General features: G+C 41.1%; 1 pseudogene; it reads left to right on the top strand.

Annotated features, from left to right (window-relative positions):
- The first annotated feature begins 9,981 nt into the window (after positions 1–9,981).
- On the top strand, positions 9,982–11,571 carry LOC136159165 (AP-3 complex subunit beta-2 pseudogene; annotated as a pseudogene).
- Positions 11,572–12,466: the final 895 nt, after the last annotated feature.

The raw sequence follows: 12,466 nt of genomic DNA, 5'->3' as shown, positions 1-12,466 counted from the left end.
TAGAGAATAGTCTGAGCCGTATCCTGTGAGCTGTTTTGCAGATACTGAAACCTGCACCAGGTGGAAGAAGTCAAGTACACAATGACCAGACCATAGCCATGACACAAGCTGCCCCAATTCTGAGCCATGGCCTCAGGAAATGGAAACAAACCAACCCTGGAACTAAAGACTAACTTTACCTAAAACAATCAAGATGACACTGGTCAGACCACCAATGACCAATTTCAAGCTGTCAGAGCTGACTGTGATATTTCTGCATGTGGCCCCTTCCCTCAGCCTATAACAGCTCTTGCCCACTCAGGGTGGGGGGGGGGGGCGTGGGGGGAGTTGTCCTGTGCACAAGCATCTGCCCGCCCTTTTGTTTGTCAGCAACCAAAATAAAGCAAACTTTCCTTTCCATCAGCCTGGTCTCTCTATTGGCTTTTGAGTGACAAGCAACCAGATCTCACTTTTGGTTACACCATATTTGTTCTAGGTTAAAATACAAACTCATTACAGTCAAAGATCATATGCTGACCACTACTGTCTCACCTTAAAAAAATTCCAGTGATGTTTAATTGCCTGGATTATATATGGGTCATCTTTCTTAAAATTATAAAAATTGCTAAAGAGTACTCTATGTGATGAGACTAACACTTAATAATAGTGTTATTAAAATAATTAAGGATGACTTTTGATAAAGGTTTTAATACTTTTTCTGGTATTTATGTACAGACAATTATTAGATATAACTGAAAATTATCTTCAGTTAATAAGAGAACTCAAAGAGATTCTTAGAAAAAATTTGCAGTAATCTATGTTCCCTTAGGAAAAAAATATTACCTGGTTTTCTCCCTATATATATTTTCAGATGAAATTGCATAGAATAAAGACATATTGTTGTCTGAACCAAGAACCTGAGCATTTTCAAGTTTAAAATTTATTATAGGTGCTGTCAAAAAACAGCTATGTAACTATATGATAGATAAAGGGGAAAAAAATTTATATTTCTTTAGTTTGTTTTTTGACTGCAAAATCACTTAATCTCTCCTTCCTGAAAAAAATGCAAATGCATCTCTACATCCCCAATGTTTTAAAGCTTTTTTAAAAACAGACTGAATGAACAAGACAGTTAAACTTAGTCACAATAATCAATAAAATCCTAGAAAATATATATTGAATTTTTCCAGATGAAATCATCACTGACCTTTTGATAAATGTCATTTGCTCCTGAAAATATAAGCTTTCTAAGCCAAAAATATTATTTTACTTATTTTGCTATAATCTAGTAAATATGCTATCAAAATGCTGACATTACAATTAAATATAACAACTGTACAACAGACAATACAGAAACACAAAGGATTATAAGACTATTATGAACAACTATATGGCAATAAAATAACCTGGAAGAAATGGACAGATTCTTAGCAAAGTTCAATCTTCCAAGACTGTACCAGGAAGAAACAGAAATTATGAACAATCCAATTACAAGTACTGAAATGAAAACTGTGATCAAAAAATCTCCCCAAAAAACAAAAGCCCAGGACCAGATGGCTTCACAGGTGAATTCTATCAAACATTCAGAGAAGAGCTAATGCTTATCCTTCTAAAACTCGAAGGAACACTTTCAAACTCATTCAAGAAGGCCACTATCACCTTATTACCAAAACCAGACAAAGACAACACAAAAAAAGAAAACTACAGGCCAATATTTAACTGATGAACATAGATGCGAAAATCCTCAACAAAATTCTAGCAAACAGAATTCAACAACACATTAAAAAGCTCATACACCATGATCAAGTTGGGTTTATTCCAGGGATGCAAGGATTCTTCAATATACACAAATCAATCAATGTGAAACACCATATTAATAAATTGAAAGATAAAAACCATATGATCATCTCAATAGATGCAGCAAAACCCTCTGACAAAATTCAGCACCCATTTATGATTAAAACTCTTCAAAAAATGGGCATAGAAAGAACTTACCTCAACATAAAGCCATATATGATAAGCCCACAGCAAACATTATTTTCAGTGGTGAAAAACTGAAAGCATTCCCCTAAGATCAGGAACAAGACAAGGGTGTCCACTCTCACCACTATTATTCAACATATTTTTGGAAGTCCTATGGAAGCAATCAGAGAAGAAAAAGAAATAAAAGGAATCCAGGTTGGAAAAGAAGTAAAGTTCTTGCTATTTGCAGATGACATGATACTACACATAGAAAACCCTAAAGATACTATCAAGAAATTACTAGAGCTAATCAATGAATTTAGCAAAGTCACAGGATACAAAATCAATAAACAGAAATCACTTGCATTCCTATATACTAATAATGAAAAATCAGAAAGAGAAATTAAGGAATCAATGCCATTCACCACTGAAAGAAAAAGAATAAAATATCTAGGAATAAACCTACCTCAGAAGACAAAAGTACTGTATAGAGAAAATTATAAGATGATGAAAGAAATCAAAGACAACATAAACAGATGGAGAGATATTCCATGTTCCTGGGTAGGAAGAATCAATATTGCAAAAATGTCTATACTACCAAATGCAATCTACAGATTCAACACAATCTCTATCAAATTACCAATGGCATTTTTCACAGGACAAGAACAAAAAATTTCACAATTCATATGGAAACACAATGACCTCTATTAGCCAAAGCAATCTTGAGAAAGAAGAATGGAGCTGGAGGAATCAAGTTTCCTTACTTCAGGCTTTACTACAAAGCTACAGTCATCAAGACAGTATGGTACTGGCACAAAAACAGAAATATAGACCAATGGAACAAGATAGAAAGCCCATAAACAAACCCATGCTACCCAAGTACCTTATTTTTGACAAAGGGGGTAAGAATATTCAATAAATGGTGCTGGGAAAACTGGACAGCTACATGTAAAAGAATGAAATTCGAAAACTTCCTAATGCCATACACAAAGATGAATTTAAAATGGATTAAAGACCTAAATATAAGACCAGAAACTATAAAACTCTTAGAGGAAAACACAGACAGAACACTCAACAACATAAATCAAAGCAAGATACTCTATGACCCATGTTCTAAATTAAAGGAAATATAAACAAAAGGAAACAAGTGGGGCCTGATTAAACTTAAAAGTTTTTAAAACCAAGGTGAAAAGACAACCCTCAGAATGGGAGAAAATAATTGCAAATGGAACAACTGACCAAGGATTAATTTCCAAAATATACAAGCAGCTCAGACAACTCAATACCAGAAAAACAAACAACCCAATCAAAAAGTGGGAAAAAGACCTAAACAGACATTTCTCCAAAGAAGGAATACAGATGGCTGACAAACATATGAAAAGATGCTCAATATCACTCATTATTAGAGAAACACAAATCAAAAGTATAATAGATATTAACTCACACTGGTTAGAATGGCCATCATGAAAAAGTCTACAAGCAATAAATGCTGGAGAGGGTGTGGAAAAAAGGGAGCCCTCTTGCACGGTTGGTGGGAATGTAAACTCATACAGCCACTATGGAAGACGGTATGGAGATTCCTTTTTAAAAAACTAGGAATAAAACCACCATATGACCCAGCAATCCCACTCCTAGTTATATACCATGAGGAAACCAAAACTGAAAAAGACACATGTACCCCATTGTTCTTTGCGGCACTATTACAATAGTTAGAACATGGAGGCAACCTAGATGTCCATTGACAGATGAATGGATAAAGAAGTTGTGGTACATATACACAATGGACTATACTCAGCCATTAAAAGGAATGCATTTGAGTCAGTTTTAATGAGGTGGATGTTCAGTTCAGTTCAGACGCTCAGTTGTGTCCGACTCTTTGCGACCCCATGAATCGCAGCATGCCAGGCCTCCCTGATCATCACCAACTCCTGGAGTTTACTCAAACTCATGTCCATCAAGTTGATGATGCCATCCAGCCATCTCATCCTCTGTCGTCTCCTTCTCCTCCTGCCCCCAATCCCTCCCAGTATCAGGGTCTTTTCCAATGAGTCAACTCTTCGCATGAGGTGGTCAAAGTATTGGAGTTTCAGCTTCAACATCAGTCCTTCCAATGAACACCCAGGACTGATCTCCTTTAGGATGGACTGGTTGGATCTCCTTGCAGTTCAAGAGACTCTCAAAAGTCTTCTCCAACACCACGGTTCAAAGCATTAATTCTTTGGCACTCAGCTTTCTTCACAGTCCAACTCTCACATCCATACATGACCACTGGAAAAACCATAGTCTTGACTAGACAGACCTTTGTTAGCAAAGTAATGCCTCTGCTTTTTAATATGCTATCTAGGTTGGTCATAACTTTCCTTCCAAGGAGTAAGTGTCTTTTAATTTCATGGCAGCAACCACCATCTGCAGAGATTTTGAGGTGGATGTACGTAGAGCCTATTATACAGAGTGAAGTAAGTCAGAAAGAGAAAGATAAATATCGTGTATACACGGAATCTAGAAAGATAGTATTGAATAATTGACTTGCAGGGTAGCAATGGAGAAACAGACATAGAGAACAGACTTATGGATACAGGAAGAGGGGAAGAGAGGGTGAGATGTATGGAGAGAGTAGACTAACATGGAAACTTATATTACCATATGTAAAATAGATAGCCAATGGGAATTTGCTGTTTGTCTCAGGGAATTCAAACAGGAGCTTTGTATCAACCTAGAGGGATGGGATGGGGAGGAAGATGGGAGGGAGGTTCAAGAGGGAGTGAACATATGTATACCTATGGCTGATTTATGTTGAAGTTTGACAGAAAACAACAAAATTCTGTAAAACAAGTATCCTCCAATTAAAAATAAGTTTAAAAAAAATAAAAACAACAAAAAAATAACTAATCCAAAAGCCTCATGTTGGACTCCAGGATTATTTCAAAAAGGAGTAAAAGTTAAAAATAAAAAATAAAAGGAAGAGTGTTTAATTATCAAACTCCATATAATAAATGAAGATGTATAAAAGATCATAAAATAAAATTTTTAAGGTATTTGTCTCTTTTTAAATAATATGGAAAAATCATACAAGTTATCAACTGTATGCTAGTTTCTGGGGCCTATCAAATTCTTTGTTTATTTTGTTAATAGTAGCATACATTTTTAAAATAATCATGCATTTAATAACCTGAATCAATAAGACCATTATTATGATCAAAATATGTATGCATACAGTTTGAAATGCCCAGAGAATGAAGCCCAAATCTAGCCTTCCCAGCCAGTAGAACAATAGAAGAGAGAAGGAAGAAGGCAGATGGACTCCCAAAGGCCTGGGAAGAATAGATGAGAAGCATACTTTATATTTAAATACTGAATTGTAGAAGAATAACATTTACATGATAATAGTCCTAAGACTGTACTTTCAATAATAAAGTGGAATCATCCAGATCAACTATTTGCGAGTGTGATTACCAAATTAGCATCTCACTGAGCACTAGTTAGACTGTGTTGACTAAATACTTGTGCAAGAAAATCACTCTATGTATGTGTTCATTCTGGGGTTAAGGAGTTAGGTTTTTGTTGTTCAGTCACTAAGTCATGTCCAACTCTTTTGCAACCCCATAGACTATAGGCTGCCAGAGTCCTCTGTCCACTGAATTCCTCAGGCAAGAATACCAGAGTGGGTTGCCATTTCCTTCTCCAGAGGATCTTCCTGACCCAGGGATTGAACCCACATCTCCTGCACTGCAGGCAGACTCTCTACCACTGAGCCACCTGAGAAGCCAAGGAGTTAGGTAAGAGAGCTAAATTTGCACAATTCTTGATCAGACTAAATAGAAAATTCTCAGAAATAACCCTGTCCAGGTCCATTAGAATGAATACAAAGTATCTATTCTAGTCTTTCTTCTTCTTTTCAATGTGTCCCAAAGTATTGTGCTACCCTGGTATGCACTCCAACTGGTTTCTCTCATGTCTCAGAATCCTTACTAGCATTATTCAATTCTGATAATACAATTGACCAAAATATTCAAGTATGAAATGCTTACCAATTGATTGTTACGCAAGTTGGCTCCACCACTCACCACTATGGATTTTTCTTCTCTAGTGATTTTCAACCCTGCTTGCACATGAAAATCAAGTGGGGAGCTTTTAAAACCAATATTTCCTGAGCCCCATCTCAGGCTATTAAATCAGAATCTATGAGAGTGGGGCTCCACTATGTCTTTTTAAAAGCTCCCTAGGCAGTTATAATGTGCAGTCAAGGTTTAGACCTACTGCTTTAACCTGAATTTCATACTCAGCATCTTCTCTCTCTCTCTCTGCCATGCTACAGTGATCATAATATTTATATCCAACTCTTTCAGTGTCAACTGCCATTTGCTAGGTAAACACCAGCTAAGAAAGAAGGTCCCACTGTGAAGAAACACATGGGTATCATGATATGTCAAGTATGTATGCATGTAACATTACCTCTGTCAAGGTGTTTTATTTAATTTATATATTCATATACTATAGATATTGATCTAGCTGTACATTTGAACATAACTCTGGGTCACTCAGAGATCCTGTACTTCAGACAAGAGCTACCTCCTTTCAGGTGACACATGAAAAAAAATGTCCTCTTCCAAAAATGCTAGCAGGAAATTTCTATAGATATGTTCTTGAAAGAGGCTTCAATGGTGATGTTTTGTCATAAATGGAGAGAATTCTGCCTAGCAAGAATACTAGAGTAGGTAGCCATTCCCTTGTCCAGGGGATCTTCCCAATTCAAGGATAGAACCTGGGTCTCCTGCATTGCAGGCAGATTCTTTACTATCTGAGCCATGAGGGAAGCCTTCAGTACACACTTTAAGGGGTAAAGAATCCTTCATTGTAATCTTTTCACTCTATTTAAAAAAAAAAAAAAGTTTTGTGACAGGGTTACTTATTGGTATAATTTTTTGTTATTATTAGACTAGAGATACCCAAAATATTTTTAAGTGCATTAATAGTATCACCAACTTTGAAAATACACATGCAAGGGTTTCCCTGGTGGTTCTGCATCAAGAATCACCTGCCAATTCAGGACACATAGGTTCAATCCCTGGTCTAGGAAGATGCCACAAGCCATGGAGCAACTAAGCCTGTGCACCACAGCTATTAAGCCTGTGTTCTAGAGCCAGAGAGCTGAAAATTCTGGGCCCACAGGTCACAACTACTGAAGCCTGCCCATCTAGAGCCCCTAATCTGCAACAACAGAAGCCACTGCAATGAGAAGCCCTGTGCACCACAAACAGTAGTCCCTGATCTTCACAACTAGAGAAAACCTGTGCCCAGCAACAAAGACCCAGTGCAGCCAAAATAAATAAATAGAAACATATATGCAAGATGTATTTGAAAATGTAACAATTGTAACATAAAACCAAAGCAACTCAAAAGATATTTGAAAAAAAATTTTACATGGATAGAAAACTTATAATGATGAAGGCTGCTTTTATTACCTGCCCCCTGTCCCCCAGTCCTAGTTCCCTGCCCTAGGTGTAGCCTGGGTGTGTGTTTTTTCAAAACAATTTCCTATGCATTTACAAATATATACAAGCATATAGTTGCACTATTTAGAACACAATTTTTAAACTCTTCCTCATTTGCTTCTTGTGATTTCTATCATGTCAGCGCCAAGATGCTGAGAGACCCTGTACCTCTGGATCTTCCTAGAGCTCATTGTTGGAGTAGTAAAACGTGCCCCAAAAATGTCCCATAAGCCCACAAGCTAAGTAAGCATAAATTGAGATGACACCCCAAAGGGATTCAACAAAATTCACCACCATTTCACTTCTTCAGGTAAAGTCTGAACACTTTTAATAGGAGATAGATTATTAAGGTGATGGGAGGGCAGGTGTCCATTGTGAAGCAACAAGAAAATAACTTCAAAGAAAACTCTCTGGAGCTAGGACAATTAATAAAACATCACATTGATGGTCCCATTATGTTGATTTCCAAGACTGTCTGGGCAAGACCACACCCTGCCTTCTCCATATGACTCTGGAGGGAACGGACAACCACCTGGCCCGTTAGATAAAGAGGCAGGAGATGTGGAAGGACTATTCCTCAGGGAAGTTCCTCAGTCTGTGGTCCATGAACCACCTAGACGTTAAGAATAGCTGATGCTTATTTACACCGGGCAGGCACCTGGGTCTAATTTCAGACTCGAAGCCTCCAGCACTGTTCCTGGCGTTAGGACGGCACCACCATAGAAAAACCTAGAACTCAGCGCCCCCCACAAACACGCTGAACCTGCAGCCACATATAAGTAGAACAACTTCCTCCAGGTAAGACACAAACAACAGAGTCTGAGCGACTCCTACACCTCCAGCCAATGAGGAAAGGCCCCCGAGGACGAGGCCACGAGACTCCGAGACACAATCTCGCCATGAACTCCACCTGCTGTAGCGGCGCCACTGACCTGCACTGGGAGGGAATTCCAACTCCGAGGGAACTCGAATTCCGAGCTCTTTCCTGAGGGAAAAAGGGTTTAGACCCCGACTTTTTATACCTGTACCTGAGAGACAATCTCCCCAAACCCCTAGTTTTGAAAACCAGCGGGGGCTCCCATCCTCCAGACCCGAACTGAGAAAACTTAAACGGCTCCGAGGCCACTTACCCGATGAAGGGCTCAGTGCACAGGTGGCAGCTCCAGCAGTGCCCAGACTTTCTGAGAATGAGGCTTTATTTGTGAATCTGAAAGTCTTCCCTGAGGGGCAGGCGTCTCTTCAACACAGTCTAGAGGACTGAAGGCTGGTGGCAGCGTCTTCAAGCTCTCCCTCATGCGAGCTCCAACCTGAACAAGGCCATCTTCATTTTAACTCTAGGCTCCGCCCCTTCTCCCTCCTCCCACTTGCCATACAGTCCCCCCACGCCCTGCCCACGTATTATCTGTCATATACGCGCATGGAGTTTTTTCCACACTAAGACAGTGGTTAATATGTTGACTATTAACCGTAGTGGGTGTGTGTGTTAGTCGCTCAGTCATGTCCGACGCTGAGACCCATGGACTATAGCCCATCAGGCTATAGGATTCGCTACGCAAGAATACTGGAGTGGGCTGCCACATTCTTCTCCAAGCAACCATATTAAACGTTCTCCCCCCACCCCCCAAAAAAAGACTTCCTCTTGTTGGACTCAAAGCTTTCAGTCTTCATCAATAGTTCTGCAAACAGTTCACATTCTTAAGTGTAAAGAAACTGGAAAAAAAAGATTTAGATATAAAAATCATTAGGAAACAATTTCTGTGTGTTCTGCTGCGGGAACCTAGTGTACTGGGCATTTTAAGTTTACCTGCGAGAATCGTGTAAATACGGAAGTAACGCAGGTCTTCCCCTTTTTTCTGATTCACTTGACCATCTAGCAGAAACCTACAGAATGTTATCCACAAGATTTCACAGACTTGTAGGACTGGATCCATTTGTTCTTGCCACCTTGAGAAAGGCTGGACTTTATAACCGGCAGCCTATTATTCTCTGGTACAGCCCTCCTGGCTCTCCCGGCTTGCTCACTTGCCTGGTTGTCCTCTGTGTCGACTGCCAGCAACTTTTTTTTTTTTTTTGGCCTTGCAGCTGGTGGGATCTTAGGTCCCCAATCAGGGAATGGAGGGAATGAACCTGGGCCCTCCACTGGACAACCAGAGAATTCCCAAACTGCCAGCAACTGATGGAAGAAGCTTTCTTTAAGGGAGGAGCTGTTTTTCCTAATTGCAAATTGTTACACTGTAAGTGGTTAAATAAAATAGTTTGTGCTCTTAAAAAACAAGGCATCTCTAGGACTCCTAGTGCATCACACCCTCTCCAACTTCCCCAGCCTAGCTCACCTACCCCTGCACTGACCCAAGGCCTGTCCTCCTCTCACTGATGTCCTCTACTCACTGGTGTGCTCCTCCCACTTCTCCTTTCCTCCCTCCTATTTGCCCCACTTCCCTTCTCCCCCTACCTGCTGCCCTTTGCCCCTTCTGAGGGGCCCAAGTACCTCTGACCCATCCTCTGCATGCAGTGTGGTGCAGTATGTGATGCTCCAGAATTGGCCACCATGTCCATTGTGCCCTACTAGAAGAGTTTCTACATCAGGTCCATCAACTCTACCCAGATAAGATCCTGATGCTGAAAGCACTGACCAACCTGGCATATGAGACTAACATCCATATTTCCCTATAGGAATTCCAAACCTACATTCTCAGCACAGACAAGGACTTTACTGCAGCCATGGTCCAAGCCACTGGACACCTGACATAGGCCAAATAGGTGACATCTGCCTCAATGACCTGGTGCAGCTGTGATAAGCTCATGATCACAGAGTCAGTGGTCATCATGAAGAAACTGCTGCAGATGTACCCAGCACAGTATTTGATCATCAAATACTTGGCAAACTCACAGAGAATATCCAGGTGCCCACGGCCTGAGCCAGCATCCCGTGGCTCATGGGTGAGTACTGTGAGCATATTCCTAGGATTACATCTGACATCTTGAGATAAATAGTCAAGTTGTTTAAGCTGCAAGTTGTCATCAACCTGGTGACCAAGCTTTACCTGACCAGCTCTAAGCAGATCACAACTGCTGACCCTATCTGTACCGAGTCTGACAAGTGTAACAACAACTGTGATATCAGAGACCAAGTTCACTTCACCCAGCAATTTATGGCCCCTTTGGAGTAGTGTGGTGCCCTCAGCCACCATGCCAAGGTGCTCTTCCTAACACCCAAACCAGTCCCAGTCTTGGAATCATCCTTCAAAGACCAGGACCACTTCCTGATGGACTTACTGTCCCATCTGCTCCATGCCATGGTCACAGGCTACCAAGAGCTCCCAGACTGTCCAGAGGAAGCCCCAGATCCATCTGTGCACAACTTAAAAGTACCTGAATGGACCACAAGATCAAATCAGTAGAAGAGGAAGGAGAAATCTTTCTGCTCAGATTTTGAAGGGGAGTCAGAGCTCATAGAGTCTACAAGCAGCAACTCTGAGATTGAATCACACAGTAAGAGCAGCAGCAAAAGCAGTTCCTGAAAGTCCAGTCATGAGTCCAGTACTGAAGACCAGGATGAGGATGAGGAGAGGGGAAGGGCAGTGGGAGTGATCAGAGTGAGGAGAATTCTTCTTGGACGACGGCGACAATTCCAGCAGTAGCTCATCAGAGTCCGGAGATGACAGCAGAATCTGAGGAAGAGCAGATGAATCCTGCCTCCTAGAGGAAAACTAAAAAAAAAAAAAAAAAAAAAAAAAAAAAAAAAAAAAAATCCAGTGGCAAAAGTGCCCCAGCAGCAGCAGCAGCAGATCTAAGGTACTTCATCCCTCCCAGTGCCTGGCCAATCTCTCCTCCCATGGTTGTGTTCAGCACTCTGGCTGCTGACCTAGAGGACCTGAAACTCACGGACTCCCTCCTGGTTCCTTCACTCCTGATTCCAATATCTGCTGTTGGGAGGCAGGAGCTGCTGCCCCTCTTAGCTGGTGAGGGGCTGTTTGTGAGTTACACCCTCAGCAGCCAGCCTTTTCCCCAAGACTCTCACGGGGTGGCTGAGCACATCCAGTTCTCCATCAACTATCAGCATCCTGAAATTGAACACCTACTGCTCAGAAAATCTGCAACTGCTGTAATGGGCATTAACTTCTGTGACTCAACCTAGGTGGCCAAGCTTCCAGCTTCGAACCCAGATCTGAAAGTCTCCATCCAGCCACAGGGGAGCTGATGATCCCACCATCAGCTGGGTTGTGTCCCTTGTGGGGCATGTGGTGGGTATAGGTTTGCAGGAAGGACACTGACCAGTGGGAGCCTAGTTCTGCTGACCCTTTAATACCCAGCCCACTCGAGCCGCGCAACTGACAGTCAACAGTGAGAAGACAGTGATGGACACCATGCTGGTGATGGACGTGTTGTGGGCTCTGACGCAATGATTCCCAAATGCTGTGACATCTTTGTCCACCACCTGTGTCTCCCTCATGAAATCTGGGCTATTAGCCACCCCCCTCCTCTTTATTTCTCTCTCTCTCTCTTATATCACACTCCTTAGGCTGGATAACAACCACTGTGTCCTCTGTCCCTCTGGCATTACCAGGCACACCCTCTGCCCCAATCCTCCTCCCCGTAGGTTCCTTAGTGAACTGTGCAGAAGGCAATAGCAGATGCTTCTTTCAGTTCTCCTATTTTTTTCTGTAGCTGTTATAGTAGCAAAATCTCAATAAAAAGTCTTATCCTTAATGTATGCTAGAAAACACATTATATAATACATATGATGAATATTAAATAGACTTATTGTGGTGATCATTTGCAATATATGTAAATATCAAATCATTATTTTGTACACCTGAAACTAATACAATGTCATATATCAATTATGTTAATTCTCTGCTGCTGCTGCTGCTGCTGCAGCTGCTAAGTCGCTTCAGTCGTGCCCGACTCTGTGCGACCCCATAGACGGCAGCCCACCAGGCTCCGCCATCCCTGGGATTCTCCAGGCAAGAACACTGGAGTGGGTTGCCATTTCCTTCTCCAGTGCATGAAAGTGAAAAGTGAAAGTGAAG

This window comes from Muntiacus reevesi, chromosome 2 (genome assembly GCF_963930625.1).
Source record: "Muntiacus reevesi chromosome 2, mMunRee1.1, whole genome shotgun sequence".
Lineage (NCBI taxonomy): Eukaryota > Metazoa > Chordata > Mammalia > Artiodactyla > Cervidae > Muntiacus > Muntiacus reevesi.
The sequence above is the reverse complement of the archived record's forward strand: the minus strand, read 5'-3'. Positions and strand labels throughout refer to the sequence as shown.